The following is an 18175-nucleotide window of genomic DNA, read 5'->3' as shown; positions in this document are numbered from 1 at the left end:
TCTTTGGACGTTTCCAATGAAACATAAATCTGAAATGTTTTCAATATTTAAACAATTTCATTCTCTAATTCAAACTCAATTTCACAGACCCATTAAAACTCTACAATGCGACAACGGTCGTGAATTCGACAACTCATCTTTCCAGTATTTCTTTAAATAAAACGGTATGCTCTTCCGTCTATCTTGCCTACACACGTCTCCCCAAAACGGTAAGGCTGAGAGAAAAATCTGCACCATCAATAATATGGTCTGAACCCTCCTTCTATATGCTAACCTTCCCCCGTCAATGTGGCACTACGCCCTTTCGATGACAACATACCTTCACAATATACTTCCGAGCAAGGCCAACAATTTTTCAACGCTTATAACTAGTCTATACCTTAGGACACCGTCTTATTCTCACCTTCGTACATTTGGCTGCTTATGTTACCCTCACCTTCGTACATTTTTTACCCGTCTAATCATCGTGGCTATGTCTGGCTCGATATGTCCTCACGTAAGATTTTTATTGCTCGACATGTTACATTTAACGAGTCTATTTTTCCATTTGCTGAAAAAGATGCGGTACCAGTATCGTCATATTCCTTTTTGGAGAACGATGACACATCCTCTTACACCACACATATCCTCCAATCCCTCCACAATTCGACATCCCCTCCCACCACGACACACACTCCAGTACACACATCAATCACCCTCCCCTGCCGCCCCTACCAATCCCTCGCCACAAATGACAACCCGAGCCCAACATGGCATTTTTAAACCCAAGCAGCTTTTCGATCTCTCCGTCACCACTACCCTATCACCTATACCGAAAAACAAACTCACCGCACTTAACGACCCAAATTGGAAACAGGTCATGACCGACGAATACGATGCTCTCATTAAAAATAAGACTTGGGTCTTGGTCTCTCACCCTAATGACGTTAATGTTACATGGTGTCTATGGCTTTTTAAGCATAAATGCAAAGCTAACAGTGATTTGGAACGATACAAAGCTCGTCTTGTTGTCAATGGCAGGTCTCAGCAGGTCGGAATCGATTTTGATGAAGCATTTAGTCCGGTGGTTAAACCGACTACTATTCGCAATGTCTTAAGCATTGTTGTGTCCAAGAAATGGCCAATACATCAACTTGATGTCAAGAACGCCTTTCTCCACGGTAACCTGGCCGAAACCGTCTACATGCATCAACCCTCCGGGTTTCGTGACCGTGGCTATCCTGAATATGTGTGTCTTCTTAAGAAGTCATTATACGACCTCAAACAAGTACCCTGGGCATGGTACCAAAGGTTTGCTCAATTTGTCTCCACATTCGGATTCAAACATAGTATGTCCGACAATTCTTTATTTATATATCAATGCGGTGCCGATATTTCTTATATTCTTCTTTATGTCAACGACATTATCCTAGATGCGTCATCTAATAATTGATGAGTCATAATTATATGCATATTTATGTCTCCCCTTAATTACTTTTGGTACGGTTTTCGTGCTAGTTTATATTAATTACATGTCTTTTATGTTATAATGTTGTTACTTCCGCTATTTGATGTTTAATGCAGGAATGATGCATTTGAGGAGCAAATGAATGAAATGGGCATCGCGGAGTGGACATGAAGGAATATGATGCGTGCATTTTATATAGACTTATTGTACCATATTTGCACGCATCTCTATGCATTTTGTGTAGTGTTTAGCTACAAATGTCCCACGAATTGTCTACTTTGTTTTTTCTTGTCTTATTTACATGAATGAACCAAAGAGAAGCGGAATCAAGCTTAAAACATGTCCCTATGCATGCATTTAGAAGATTAGTTGAGTCGGAGCTTGGAGACTACTATTTTGAGATGCGCAAAGAAGTAAGATAGCTAGGCGAGCAAAGGAAGAATTTCAAATTACTAGTACCCACTTTAAAGAGCCATATCTCGAGTTCGAAAACTGATTTTCAAGTGATTCCAATTGGAGATGAAATCTTGTCTCTTAGCTTTCCAACGCCACCAAAAACACTATGTTTTCGTAAGTAACGAAGAAATGGCGGCCGTTTGAAGTTCAGTGGGCGAAGCAGGAATTGTGCGCTGGAAATTACTCGATCGAGAACTATCCTGCTTGATCGAGCACCTATTGTCTTCGATCGAATGGCCTCTTTTTGATAGTGTTCGATCGAGTAGGTTTTCTACTCGATCGAGAGGTTTTGCTATAAGTTACTCGATAGAGGAGTTTTAAAGGACTCGATCGAGTACTTTTCTATCTACCGCACGGTTTTAATATCGTATTAGGTTAATATTTATCTTTCCTATAAATAGGAAAGACGTCATTAGGTTTAGGGGGTTCTTTTTTACCTTTCAATACTGCTCGACGTTTTGCTTCTTTTTTCCGGACCTAATTCTTTGTCTCTCTCTCTCTCTCTCTCTCTCTCTCTCTCTCTCTCTCTCTCTCTCTCTCTCTCTTATATTAATTCTCTTTTGCTTTGTTCTTCATCATGCTTGTTCTTGCCTTACTTCTCGCTCTTGTTTTGTTTACTATTATGCTAAGCTAATCCCATAATGCTAGGATTAGGGGAGCCATGGTAGTACATCGATGATGCAATAGTTGGTTTAGGAGGTTTAATGTGAGAATTGTTTCATTAACAATATAATTATAATCGTTTAGTTGAATGCATGCAACTGAATTAGTTAATCTGGTTAAGTTCACACCTAGATCGGAAGATTGGAATGAATAAGACCTGTTATGAACAATAGACTACACTAGTGAGGGTGGAAGCTAAGCTAGTTGTATTTTAGGGCGGATAGCGGATCGGAAGGACCTTTCCTTTACCCTTCTCACATCAGACCGACTGACCTCACTTTTAGCTGATTTGCGTAATACCGTGGTGAACCGATATCTTGGCATATTTCTATTTATCTGCTTAATCTACTTTTTATCCCTTGCTTTTATTAGTTTAGAAATCAACTGAAACCCCCATCTTGTGACCTTAGACAGACTGAATGAACGAGTAGATAGTGACCGCCTCCCTGTGGAGATCGACCCTACTTCCACTAGCTTCTGTTAGTTGTTTTAGGTGTTTATTTTTGGTACTAAACGACGTTATCAAATTTTGGCGCAGTTGTCGGGGAGGCAACTATTTTATTTGCCTGTTTTATTTTTGTCTGTCTTTCACCTCAATGAGGCATTTTTACCTTTTTCCTTTAGTGTTGTTTTGATAGGTCCTACAGGTCCTACATAGACAGGATTCTAGGAGAAAGATCGTCAAAAGGAAGGCTTGAGTACCTTTGATTCTTCTACCAAGATGACTAGCGTCTCCAGAATTATAGCACAATTTGAAGCTCAGAACGCAAGATCTGACAAGCTAGAGAGTAGACGATCTTGGGGTAGTTCGCCTCAGTTCCATACTGTGGCACAACAGGTGATATACTGTGAGAGATGTGGTGCTGCGGGGCACACTGTTGTTATTTGTCTAGCGGGGGACGATGAAGTCTATACGTTTAGGCGGCGTAGACAAGCTAATCAACCTTTTGCTTATGCGTTGCCATATCCATTTCAGCAACAAGGCTATCAAAATGAAGTGAAATTGGAAACAACACCAAGCTCCATTTTCCACGGTTTTGGAACTCGTCATAATTTGAGGTCTAACTCCAAAACCGTTTTAGAAGTCCTGGCTCCAACCGTCCTAATTCTTATCTTGGGTGAGTTTGGGACGTTTTTGTGTTTTTATCTCCTAGAGCTACCATTCAGAAATTATTTGAAGAATCTTTGCAAAGGTACAAGGGGACCCGGTTTTGAACAATGAGCTAAATATCGCTATCAATCTTTCCTCTTTTGTTCCAACAAAGCTCAAGAGACTTTTTGGGTGCAGCATAGGAGTCATACACGGTTCCACAAGCCTCCAATCAGTCCATATAATCATAAATAAGAAGTTGAGCTACAAACAAGGAAGATTGGACTATTAGTTTACTTTATAATTTCTTTGCTTTATGTCATTTTCAATTTCAGCATTGTAAGACCTTGGTTGCCGTTTTTTATGTCCTTTAGCTGCTCATTTTTTGGCTCTTAGATGTAGTTTGTAATCAAGGGTCAAGATTGTAAGGCTTGGTCTATATAAACCAAGCAAACCTAATGAGAATTTCAGATTTGAGTAAATTAAAATATGAGCTTGAAACTGAAGTTTTCAATCAATTTTCTTCTTGCTTAGTGTAGAAAACCCCTCATTACTTAGTGTGTGAAGCGGAATTAGCTCTTGTTTCGTGATCTTGAGTTTAATTCCAAGGCTTAAACCTGCTTCGTGATCTAGTTTAAGTCAGATCCCGGTTACTTGTTCTTGTTTTCGTGTCAAAACAGTCACAAAGTTTATGTTTTCGTTGCTTTAAGTCATTGTGGAAATTGTTATTTGAATGTTTAGTTCATCAACATTTAAATTACAATCTTATTTTCATTGTTTTCATTCAAATTACTCAAGTTAATTAAGATCTTATTTCCGTCCAAAATAGGCTGTTTCGTGCCTTGTTTTGGTTGAGTCGTTTGTTAGCTTTTAAAACTGTCCTTGTGTTGTTTGTTGGTCCTTAAAACAGTCCATTCAAGTGTCCAAGTCAAGTCCTTAGAGTTTCTGTCCAAAGCTTTGTTATTTGTGTTTGTTTTAATCTCTTCTTAAGCACACAAAATAATCCATTAAACTGTTAAAATCGAGTCCTAAGTTTGTCCTAAAATCGAGTCCTAAAAGTTTTACTCCAAAGTGGTAATCAAAGCAAGGTTATAACACAATTCCATCTTGTGTTAGTCTTGGGTTTTGAGTTCATTACATACCTTAACCACCTTCAAAAACACAAAAAACAACCATGAGTGAAGAGAGGCTTACCGGAATTGAAACACAAGTCACTCAACTTTCTGAAAAATGTGACTTGTTGTTGGATTCCTTCAATGCTATCATGGCTAATATTCCAACACCACCAAGAGGAAGAGGACAACCACCACGGAGCAGAGGTAGAGGTCGTGCTTACATGGGTGGAAGAGGAGGCTGAGGTATCCAAGAAGAGGAGCCATTTTCAGATTCGGAGGACTCCATGGTCGGGGCTTTTTAACAAGAGCACAACAAGGATGTAAAGGTAGAAATCCCTGATTTTTATGGTATTCTAAACCCCGAGGATTTGTTAGATTGGCTTTGAACTGTTGAAAGAGTTTTTGAGTTTAAAGATTATTCGGATAGCAAATCTTTCAAAGTTGCAATCTTGAAACTCAAAGGCTATGCTTCTCTTTGGTATGAAAACTTGAAAAATCAGAGGAGAAGAGATGGTAAAGAGGCTATTAAGTCATGGTCTAAGTTGAAAAAGAAACTTAAGGATAAGTTTGTGCCTAGAGACTACACTCAAGACATGTTTATTAGGCTCACTCAACTTAAAAAAGACTAACAACCCATTGAGTCTTACCTTAGAGACTTTGAACAATTAACCTTGTAATGTGAAGTCAATGAACAACCCGAACAAAAGATTGCTAGGTTTATTGAGGGTTTGAATGTTAAGATTGCTAGTAAGGTAATAATGCATCAAGTGTTGTCCTTTGAGGAGGTCGTGAACCTATCTTTGAGGGTTGAGAAATTGGGAAAGGCGAAATTCCGTCAGTACTCTCCAAAAAAGCGGAATCCTGACGGTATTTCCGTCAGGACTCTTTTAAATACCGCGACAGCATTCTCATCGTCATTTTACTTTCTCCCCCAAATCGATTTTTTACTTAAATCTCCCCAAATCCGCCGACCACCACCACCACACCACCACCACTCTCTCCTGCCGCCGACCACCACCACCACCACCCAAGGTTTGTCATTTATCTCTTGTTTTTCCTTTTCCTTTTCCTTTTTCCTTTTCTTGTCTGTATTTATGTTATTTGTATAGGTTAACGCCACGCCGCCGCCACCGCCGCCGTCCACCACTGCCGGTCACCGCCGCCGCCGGTTCCATCCACCCCTCCACCTTCTTTCTCATCCTTCCTTTTTAGTTATTAGTAAAATTAATTAGGTATTTTTAATCTCTTTTTAATTAATTTCTTTTGTTTAATTAGTTTAATTATCTTAATTAGTATTAGTTGGTGTTGATGCATGTTGAATTAGGATAGAAGCCATTTTGTTGTAGTTTTTTGTGAATTGTTAAATTTTGTGTAGTAGTTAGTAGTAGCTTAATTAGCTTAATTAGTAATAGTTAGTAGTAGTTTTGTGAAGTGTTAAATTTTGTGTAATGTTAATGTTTTTAAAATGATAATTTGAATTAATGTTAATTAGATTAGATATTTAAAATGAAAAATTAGTCATGTTACTTAGTTTTTGTTAATTGACATTATTAAGAAAGTAGTCATTGTTGTATGTTTTGTTTTTAATATTATTGAAATTAATGTTCGCATTTTAATCATGACACTTCATTTTTGTTTTCTTTTTTATTGGACTACCAATTTGCGGTGTTAATTATTTATTTATTATATTGTTCATGACACTCCAATTTGTACTAACGATTTTTATTCAACTGACAAATTCTGTTGTTTATGATTAGTATATGGCAGGTTTCATTCGAAAGTTGATAGGGAGCAGTAGTGGGGGAAGTCGCCGTAACGAGGAGAACGATGAGATTGATAATGATGATGACGAGGGTGTTGAGATATTTAATCCGGAAAGGATAATATGCAGATAATTCTATCACAACACAAACCAGATGGTAAATGGTAAGTGTTCTAAAATTTATTTTTAGCTTTATGAAATATATATCATTCAAATCATTTTATTTAAATTTTCAATATATGTTTGTTTTAATTTTCAGGTGGAGTGACAAGTGCATAAAAAAATATGTCAGTTGGTCGTTCACAAATAACATTTCAGATGAAGAGTACTTCACCAAATGGACTGAGGCGAGCCAAGTGCAGCGTTTTAAGATGTGGAATTGGTTTAGGGTAATTTAAAAGTTACCTATTATTTAATTTACGTTAATAATTTTTATTTTATTTTTATTAATTAAAGTCATCTTCTATTACTAATTAAACACTTGTTTTTGAAATAGAAACATGTGAAGTCCGTCGATAAAGAGTATGACCCTAAGCATGATTGGCAAAAGGCGGTCACGAGGCGGATTACCAAGCTTATTAATGGACTCGAGTATCTAAAGAACAAACCCGATTGGGTACCGGTCTCTTGGTGGGTGAATCTGAAGGAAAGAGAAGAAAAAGACCTTGAATTTGCCAAAAGTTCTAAGATAAATAAGGCAAATAGAATGTCGGGTGCTAAGGACGGGAAAGCACTAGGCACTCATACTCTAGGCCGTAAGAGTTGCTCCGGTGCTTTCAAGGAATTGGTAAGTATTATACTCCCTCCAAATTTATTATTTTTCACAAATTGGTTACAAGTATTGATTGCTGAATATAATCAATTTACGTTTTTATGCTACTTTCAGGGTGAGTCGGCCACACCATACAAGTTGTTTACAAAGACCAAGAAAAACAAGAAGGGGGAGTGGGTTAATCCTCGAGCTGCTAAGACCGACGTAAGTTAATATTTATTGTATTTCTCTAATTCATAATGTTAATATTTATTATATTTTCCTCATTTTTAAATATAATATCATTTTTTCCTTATTTGTTTTTCTTTTAGGCCGTTTATCAAGAAGAGATGAGTCGACCAACGCCCCCCGGAGAGGCTCCAGACGAGTACCGTTCGTTCTACAAAGCGGTCGATGGTTTTGACAACCGTGGGAGATTTTCGGGAACGGTGATGTAGCGGTCGAACAATGGTATGAACGTCCGTCTAACAAAGGTACTCGTCGATCATTCTCTTACACTCCTACCTAGTTTACTCAATTTGCCACCCAAATAAACAATGAGCGAGCCGCACGACAAAGTCTTGAGGAACAAATGCGCGCCACTCAAGAAACAGCCCGTCTCCAAGCTCAGCAAATGGCAGAAAGGAAACAAGCAATGGCTGAGATGCGGGCCTCTCAACCCCCTCCCTCGTGCTCCGGTTTCTCCCGCCCTTTCCGTAGAGAAGACAATAAGGATGGCGGGCATAGCTTTGGTAGTGACTTTATTGAGCCTCTAGGTAATTATTAGTACCGTCGTCTATGTTCTTATGTTGGTAGTTTAGTTAAGGCTACCTTAGGACACTTATGATTATGGATTTTAGTAGTTTAGTTGGTATGTAAAAGACAATATTTTATGAGACATGTAAAAATTTGACCTTTAGCTTTTATGTAATAACTTCGGTCTTCCCATCGTGTTTGGTTTTCTATCGATGCTTTTGTTGTCTACTGTAACACCCCGGCCCAAACCGGGTCGGGAGCAGTTACTTATGATAGCTCACCAGGCTGTGTACATGGCCCACAGATCAACACGGGTCCTTTATAGTGCATTTTGTCCTCACTCATGCGCATCCCGGAAACCTTCCCAGGAGGTCACCCATCCTAAGACTACTCCCAGCCAAGCACGCTTAACTTTGGAGTTCTTTCACATGGATGACCATAAAAGAAAGTGCACTTTGTTGATATGAGTAGTACTTTCAATCCCTTTAAGCACTAGTCATTTAAGCCTATCACTGAACCTCTCCAATTACTGTGGGGTGTTACAGTCACCCCCACTTGAAGAACGCAACGTCCTCGTTGCGTCTGGGAGCATAACCGCTAACCCAGAATCCTCCCCCGCTAGGTGTGTGATCACAATGGAGCGTATAACCACTGCCTCCAGGGGCGTATAACAACTGCCTCCGATCACCACACGGTCGCAGGGTTGCTCTGATACCACTTGTAACACCCCGGCCCAAACCGGGTCGGGAGCGGTTACTTATGATAGCTCACCAGGCTGTGTACATGGCCCACAGATCAACACGGGTCCTTTATAGCGCATTTTGTCCTCACTCATGCGCATCCCGGAAACCTTCCCAGAAGGTGTAACACCCCCATACTCCAAGTGCCTTACCAGGACCACTCAGGTATGAAGACATCACCATCTCGGTCGCCCGAGGTATGATAATCAAATAGACAAAACAGAAACAACATTTATTATAAATAGTTTAACGAATAGTTACAATCCATGAAACCAACTAAAAGCACGATACATTATTCAAACTATCTCGTTTCTCAATCGAAATGTAAATAAATGCTAAACTACAATGAAGACTCTATCGTCATGTCGTGGCCATCCCAAATTATCCCAATCATCATCTCTATACCTGTTCAATATCTGCTCACCATCCCCGAATGGATCACCGCAGGTTTTACAAAACAACACCGAGGTCGATTAATCACACAATCAAGATAGATAACAACAATAAGACAAACAGACAAATGAATCACACACACACACATACCACCAACTCCCATCATCTCAATACTTGACCGTCCACCACCGGGACTACCGCCATGGGGGGACCGCACTGCCCCCCACCTAAGCCCCGCTCATCGTACGAGCGATAACCCTGTCCATTAATGTGCACATCCCCTTTCGTGGCGGGTTCCACGAAGGGCGAAACTAGGGCGTGAGATCACTCCCGCAAGTGACCCCACTCAGCCGAGAACGCATCTCGAGAGCCATAGAAACCAATCACAATCACAATCACAATCACAATCACAATCATCATATCAAACAACTAACTACAGCACATCACCAATATCCCATTATGGGACTAATACTGAGTAGGAAATCCTACTTGGAAAGCACAACACGCAGACGGTATCTACAGCTGTATCAAAACGGCTCCTCTACGAATTCTCCTCCTATCATACAACACATAGATGCTACTATTCAAATACTACTCATAAAAACCCCCAATTCCTAAATTAGGATTTCACCAATCTTAACAAAACATTATATAAATTATATTAAAAGCTTACCCTCGACGCAAGGAATCCAACGACACGAACTACGATACGAACTGACCGTCCGAACTCCGGGAATTGTCAAGGACGCGATTAGGAAGAAGACAAGTTGCTTTCTCTCTTAAACAGGTTTTAGGTTTTGTAAAAAGTGATTTAGAACAATGACGAATATGTTTAAATACCTTAATCGCGTAATTAACAAAACCCGAGAAAACTCCCCCGTAAAACCGGACACTCGATCGAGTACCCAAGGTACTCGATCGAGTACCCCCTTACTCGATCGAGTGCCCCAACTACTCGATCGAGTACCCAACAGGTCAGAAACTATTTTATTTCGCCACTTGCCCTTACTCGACAGAGTAAGGGCTACTCGATAGAGTACCCCCAAGACTATAAATACGGAGTATTACAGTCTTCCCTCCTTAAAAGGAACTTCGGCCCCGAAGTTCAAACCACTACCAGACAAAGGTACTCCCATAAGCCTCCCGACTCGAAGGTCAAACAAAACACAACGTAAAGCATGATACTAACCCAACTTATCCCGACAAACATACCGACACAACATATAAAAGGGGTGTAAAAACTCTTAAAAACTCTCGCGATCATCTCCTACCCCCCTAAAAGAAACAAGGTTACGTCCCCGTAACCATACATACCTGATCAAAAAGGAAAGGGTAACGCTCTTTCATGATGTCCTCCGCCTCCCACGTAGCTTCCTCCGTCTCGTGGTTAGACCAAAGGATCTTAAGCAAAACTGTCTCACCACTCCTAGTCTTTCTAACCTTTCGGTCTAGGATCTGCTTAGGCACCTCAAGATATGATAAAGACTCATCTAGCTCTAAGCTCTCTGCTTCCAACACATGTGACGGGTCACTCACATACTTCCGCAGCTGCGATACATGAAATACATTATGCACTCTCTCCAACGCAGCTGGTAAAGCCAAACGATAAGCAACTTCCCCAACTCGCTCCAAGATCTCATAAGGCCCTATAAACTTCTGGCTTAGCTTGCCTTTCTTCCCAAACCTCATAACCCCACGCATAGGAGACACTTTCAGAAGAACCTTGTCCCCAACTTGAAACTCTATGTCCCGACGGTGTAGATCTGCATAACTCTTCTGTCGATCCTGGGCTGCTCTCATCCGTTCCCTGATCATCTTAATCTGTTCCACCATCTTATGTACCATCTCTGGTCCTAAAACCACTGCCTCGGCACTATCGTCCCAACAGATTGGACTCCTGCATCTCCTCCCATACAAAGCCTCAAACGGTGCCATGCCAATACTGGTGTGATAGCTGTTGTTGTAAGAAAACTCTATTAAGTCCAACCTCTGCTCCCAGCTACCACCAAAATCCATCACACCAGCTCGCAACATATCCTCAAGAGTCTTGATTGTTCTCTCGGTCGCGCTTTCCTGTCGTCGCAGGATGAAATGTCAGTACTCATCTTCAAAGCTGTTCCCAACGCTTCCTGCAACTCTTTCCAAAACCTCGATATAAACCTCGCATCTCTGTCAGACACTATGTCCTTAGGGACTCCATGTAACTTAAGCACGTTCTTTCGATAGGCCATAGCCAATTGTGCCTTAGTCCATGTATCTTTCATTGGAACAAAGTGAGCTGACTTGGTCAGACGATCCACTATCACCCAAATCATGTTGTTACCTTGTTGACTCTTAGGCAAACCCACAATGAAATCCATGGAAATGGATTCCCACTTCCACTCAGGCACCTCTAAGGACTGAATCTTACCTTGTGGTCGTCTCTGTTCCCCTTTAACTCTCTGGCATGTCAAACAACGGGACACAAACTCACTTGCTCTTTTCTTCATCCCAGGCCACCAAAACGTTTTCTTCAAATCCTTGTATAGCTTGTCTCCACCAGGATGAATCAATATGGTGTGCAATGCGCGTCATGATCGTCTTTTTCAACTCCTCATCGTCGGAACACACCACCTACCGTCAAACCTCAAACTACCATCCGTATGAATAGAAAAGCGGACGCCGTCCCCTTTCTCTACTCCAGCTCTCCACTCCACTATCTTAGGATCCAAAGCCTGCTTATCCCGAATGTCATCATAAAACTCCATATGTACCGTCATATCACCCATGGCATCTCCTTTCTGCATCATATGAATCCCAAAGCTCGCTACCTCATCCCTCAGCCTCATCAAAGATAGAGCTGTACACAAGGAATGTACACTCTTTCTACTCAAAGCATCAGCAACTACATTGGCCTTCCCTTCATGGTAGATGATTTCCATGTCGTAGTCGCCAATCAACTCCATCCACCTCCTCTGTCTCATGTTCAACTCCTTCTGCGTGAAGATGTACTTGAGACTCTTGTGATCAGAAAATACCTTAAAGATTGCTCCATAAAGGTAATGTCTCCAAATCTTGAGAGCAAACACCACAAAGACCCAACTCCGGATCATGAGTAGGGTAGTTCTCCTCATAAGGCTTCAACTGCCTAGAAGCATAGGCAATCACTTTACCATTCTGCATCAACACACATCCCAACCCATTCTTCGAAGCATCTGTATAAACCTCGAAATTCTCGCTCCCTTCAGGCAATGCTAGGACATGAGCTATGGTCAAACGCTCCTTTAATGTTTGGAACGCCGTCTCACAACTCTCATCCCAACGAAACCTGTTCTCTTTCCTCATCAACGCTGTCATCGGTCTAGCTATCTTGGAGAAATCTTTCACGAACCGTCTGTAGTATCCAGCTAAACCCAAGAAACTTCTAACCTCGGCAACATTCTTCGGTGCTTCCCACTTTGTCACTGCCTCAATCTTTGCCGGATCCACAGCTACCCATCTTTAGAGATTACATGCCCCAGAAAAGCAACTTTCTCTAACCAGAACTCACACTTAGATAGCTTAGCATACAACTCATGATCTCTCAAAGTCTGCAACACGATTCTCAGATGCTCCTCATGCTCCTCCTTAGTCTTAGAGTAGACTAAGATATCATCAATAAACACCACTACGACCTGGTCCAAGAACTGTCTGAAGATTCTATTCATCAAATCCATAAACACTGCCGGCGCATTAGACAATCCAAACGGCATCACCACATACTCATAATGGCCATACCTTGACGTGAAAGCTGTCTTCGGTATGTCCACGTCTCTAATCTTCACCTGATGGTACCCCGACCTCAAATCAATCTTAGAAAAGACTGTTGCACCACTCAACTGATCAAACAGGTCATCTATCCTTGGCAAAGGATACTTGTTCTTTATCGTCACACGGTTCGACTCCGGTAATCTATGCACACCTCAAACTCCCATCTTTCTTCTTCACGAAACAGAATCGGTGCTCCCAAGGCGATACACTTGGTCTAATGTACCCCTTCTCTATCAAATCATCCAACTGCCTCCTAAGCTCCTCCATCTCCTTAGGACCCATACGGTACGGTGCCTTAGAGATTGGCCCCGTCCCTGGCTTCAACTCAACGGTGAAATCTATCTCCCTCTTCGGTGGCAACCCCTTAATCTCCTCTCGGAAAAACATCTGCAAACTCTCCCACCACTGGTATCTCATCAATCACTAGGGCTCTCTATCCGGTCATCTCTCACATGGCACAGGATCAAAGGACATCCCTTCCTCGGATACGACTTCAAAGTGACAACATGCAATCAACTTAACCTTGGGTTTGACTAGAAACCCACGATAAGACACACTTACACCCTTAGGACCTCTAAGGGACACTTTCTTTGATGACGACTATCTTAGCCTTATACTTTCCTAACCAATCCATCCCAACTATCATCTCAAAACCATTAAAAGGAAACTCTAGCAAGTCTACAGGGAAATCAACTTGCCCAACTATCAAAGATACATCCCTAAACAACCTCCCACACGATACGGACTCACCCGAGGGTATGAAAACTTGCTCCCTAATGTACTCATATACTCTCAAACCCAACTGTTTTTACATGACTCGAAGACACAAACGACATCGGGAAGCCCCGAATCAAACAAAACAAAGGTAGGAATACCATTAACAAGGAATGTCTGGTGATAACGTGTGCATCTTCCTCACCGCCTTCTTGTCCATCATGAACAACTTGCCATCGGTCTTCCGCCCCTCCGGACAAGATCTTGGGCGATGCGGTCGGCTTAGCACCCGACCCTTGATTGTTGTTGTTGTTGTTCATCGGTGTCTTCCGATAAGAATTACCGCCGTTGCGGTTGCCTCCACTCTGGTAGCTCGACTTCCCGGTTTGGCCATGATCCAGTGGTCATTGCTCGCGAAGCTCACGCAGTCTCTGAAAGATCCGGTGCACTCGTGCACTCATGTCTCTTGTGGCCTACGCCACCACAACCAAAGCAGGTCACTCCCCAACTATTGCTCACACTCCCACGGCCACGCCCAAAGGAAGCTCCAGCACTAAACCCAGACCCAGAAGAAAATCCCTTAGACTGATTGTGGTTGCCTTTCTTGTAATTAGATTGGCCACCACCCTCGCTCTCAGACTTCCTCTTCTCCCCACCGGACCTCTCCCGAGACATCTCCACCACCTCTCGCTCTTCCACCCTCTCATAAGCCTCCTTAACATCGGTAAGGATTCCCACGGGTAACTTATCCATAATCTTGGTAGTCAACCCACTCAAACCCATATCCTCAGCATACCTGGACTTCTCATTGAACTGTCTGTAGTACTCGGCTACAGACATCTCAGCGGTCATCTTAAACTTATCAAACTCCTCCCTCAACCTACTTCTCACATGCTCCGGTCGAACTCCTTCCTCACAAACCTTACGAAACTCCCCCAAGGTATAGCAGGCAATCCTTGGTTAGTATATATCTCCTTGGCACTCACTTTCGCCGATCCCACCACTTGCCACCGCCTCCCTCGGGTAGAATGCAGCCGATCCACTCTCATCTCATCGGACGGTGAACTAAATCTAGTATGTTATCCATCTCCCTCAGCCAACTATCAAGGAGGTTAGGCTCCTCAACTCCCTTTTACTCCTTCAGGTTAAACCTCGCAATATAGAGGCTGACTTTAGCATGGTCAACCTCCTTCTCCTTTTCCTTATTCTTGTCCTCATTCACTTTCTTTAAGGTCTCAGTAAGAGCATCCTGGTGCTCTAACATCTTGACGATGTCGTCCGTAGTCATAAGCTCAGCTCTCGCATACAAAGCATTTCTCTTGGGCGGCATCTTGAAGCTATATAAGAAAGGGTAAACATAAACACACGTACTAAACCTCAAAACACGAAAACGCTGCGCCGAACCTACTCGATCGAGTATCCAAACCCACTCGATCGAGTAACGGGCTACTCGATCGAGTGCCCCCATGTACTCGATCGAGTACCCAAACTCCAGAACCAAACAGACCTTCTGATCTCTAACCCACTCGATTGGGTATCTAGGCTACTCAATCGAGTGACCCCCTACTCGATCGAGTACCCCTAGTTACTCGATCGAGTGCCCCAAAACTCGATTCTGGACTCAAAATCGCCAAAAACCTACCCGATCGAGTCAGCCTCACCCGATCAAGTACCACCAATACGTAAGAGCTACCCGCATATTACGTCATATACTAACATGCTAACTTTATAAATCACATTATATCATAACAATCATGCTATTAATTGCCACGTTGTAAAACATTCCATTATGCTATCATTTCATCAACAATGTCTATATATATATAACATCACTTTTCTTTCATCTCATCAACTTCCAATTTCAACACCAACAATCACCAGATTCCATCACATTGTTACGCAAGTTAACTAAGCACACACATGACTCAACACACATTTCCCCCATGTGACCGGTTCAAAGTTGTAGGGCGACCCCCGCGACTTTAGGACGTCTCCCAAGCCTTTGCACTAGCTCCTACAACTTTTACCCCGGGTTCATTTTAATTGACTCCCTATGTTCATTAAGTTCATTGGTTACAGGTTTCAGGATCGTCGCTCTGATACCATTTGTAACACCCCCATACTCCAAGTGCCTTACCAGGACCACTCAGGTATGAAGACATCACCATCTCGGTCGCCCGAGGTATGATAATCAAATAGACAAAACAGAAACAACATTTATTATAAATAGTTTAACGAATAGTTACAATCCATGAAACCAACTAAAAGCACGATACATTATTCAAACTATCTTTCTCTCAATCGAAATGTAAATAAATGCTAAACTACAAATGGAAGACTCTATCGTCATGTCGTGGCCATCCCAAATATCCCAAAGATTATCTCTATACCTGTTCAATATCTGCTCACCATCCCCGAATGGATCACCGCAGTTTTACAAAACAACACCGGGTCGACTAATCACACAATCAAGATAGATAACAACAATAAGACAAACAGACAAAATTGAATCATCACACACACACACACACCACCAACTCCCATCATCTCAATCTTGATCCCCACCGGACCACCACGCCAGATGGGGGACCGCACCGTTCCCACCTAAGCCCCGCTCATCGTACGAGCGATAACCCCGTCCATTAATGTGCACATCCCCTTTCGTGGCGGGTTCCACGAAGGGCGAAACTAGGGCGTGAGATCACTCCCGCAAGTGACCCCACTCAGCCGAGAACGCATCTCGAGAGCCATAGAAACCAATCACAATCACAATCACAATCACAATCACAATCATCATATCAAACAACTAACTACAAAGACATCACCAATATCCCATTATGGGACTAATACGAGTAGAAATCCTACTTGGAAAGCACAACACGCAGACGGTATCTACAAAATGTATCAAAACGGCTCCTCTACGAATTCTCCTCCTATCATACAACACATAGATGCTACTATTCAAATACTACTCATAAAAACCCCCAATTCCTAAATTAGGATTTCACCAATCTTAACAAAACATTATATAAATTATATTAAAAGCTTACCCTCGACGCAAGGAATCCAACGACACGAACTACGATACGAACTGACCGTCCGAACTCCGGGAATTGTCAAGGACGCGATTAGGAAGAAGACAAGTTGCTTTCTCTCTTAAACAGGTTTTAGGTTTTGTAAAAAGTGATTTAGAACAATGACGAATATGTTTAAATACCTTAATCGCGTAATTAACAAAACCCGAGAAAACTCCCCCGTAAAACCGGACACTCGATCGAGTACCCAAGGTACTCGATCGAGTACCCCCTTACTCGATCGAGTGCCCCAACTACTCGATCGAGTACCCAACAGGTCAGAAACTATTTTATTTCGCCACTTGCCCTTACTCGACAGAGTAAGGGCTACTCGATAGAGTACCCCCAAGACTATAAATACGGAGTATTACAGTCTTCCCTCCTTAAAAGGAACTTCGGCCCCGAAGTTCAAACCACTACCAGACAAAGGTACTCCCATAAGCCTCCCGACTCGAAGGTCAAACAAAACACAACGTAAAGCATGATACTAACCCAACTTATCCCGACAAACATACCGACACAACATATAAAAGGGGTGTAAAAACTCTTAAAAACTCTCGCGATCATCTCCTACCCCCCTAAAAGAAACAAGGTTACGTCCCCGTAACCATACATACCTGATCAAAAAGGAAAGGGTAACGCTCTTTCATGATGTCCTCCGCCTCCCACGTAGCTTCCTCCGTCTCGTGGTTAGACCAAAGGATCTTAAGCAAAACTGTCTCACCACTCCTAGTCTTTCTAACCTTTCGGTCTAGGATCTGCTTAGGCACCTCAAGATATGATAAAGACTCATCTAGCTCTAAGCTCTCTGCTTCCAACACATGTGACGGGTCACTCACATACTTCCGCAGCTGCGATACATGAAATACATTATGCACTCTCTCCAACGCAGCTGGTAAAGCCAAACGATAAGCAACTATAAATACGGAGTATTACAGGAGGTCACCCATCCTAAGACTACTCCCAGCCAAGCACGCTTAACTTTGGAGTTCTTTCACAAGGATGACCATAAAAGAAAGTGCACTTTGCTGATATGAGTAGTACTTTCAATCCCTTTAAGCACTAGTCATTTAAGCCTATCACTGAACCTCTCCAATTACTGTGGGGTGTTACACTACTCTTGATTCCCGCTCATGCGGTCGACATGATAATGGATTCCCGCTTGGCGGTCGACTGTTGTATTTGGTTTTTGCAGGTTTGGTGCGTAAAAACAATGCAAAATCCGCATTTGTGGCTGGGCAGCAAGCTGCTGTTTCCAGCTACTGCCCAGATAAGTCCTGACGGAAAAACCGTCAGGATTGAGTAATTTCTGACGGAAAAACCGTCACACAAGTCAACATTTTGTTGACCAAAGTGACGGAAAAACCGTCAGTATGGGGCAATTCCTGACGAAATACCGTCACAAAGTCAACAAATTGTTTGACT

Source organism: Silene latifolia, chromosome 3, assembly GCF_048544455.1.
Source record: "Silene latifolia isolate original U9 population chromosome 3, ASM4854445v1, whole genome shotgun sequence".
NCBI lineage: Eukaryota > Viridiplantae > Streptophyta > Magnoliopsida > Caryophyllales > Caryophyllaceae > Silene > Silene latifolia.
Note: the sequence above shows the minus strand (reverse complement) of the source record.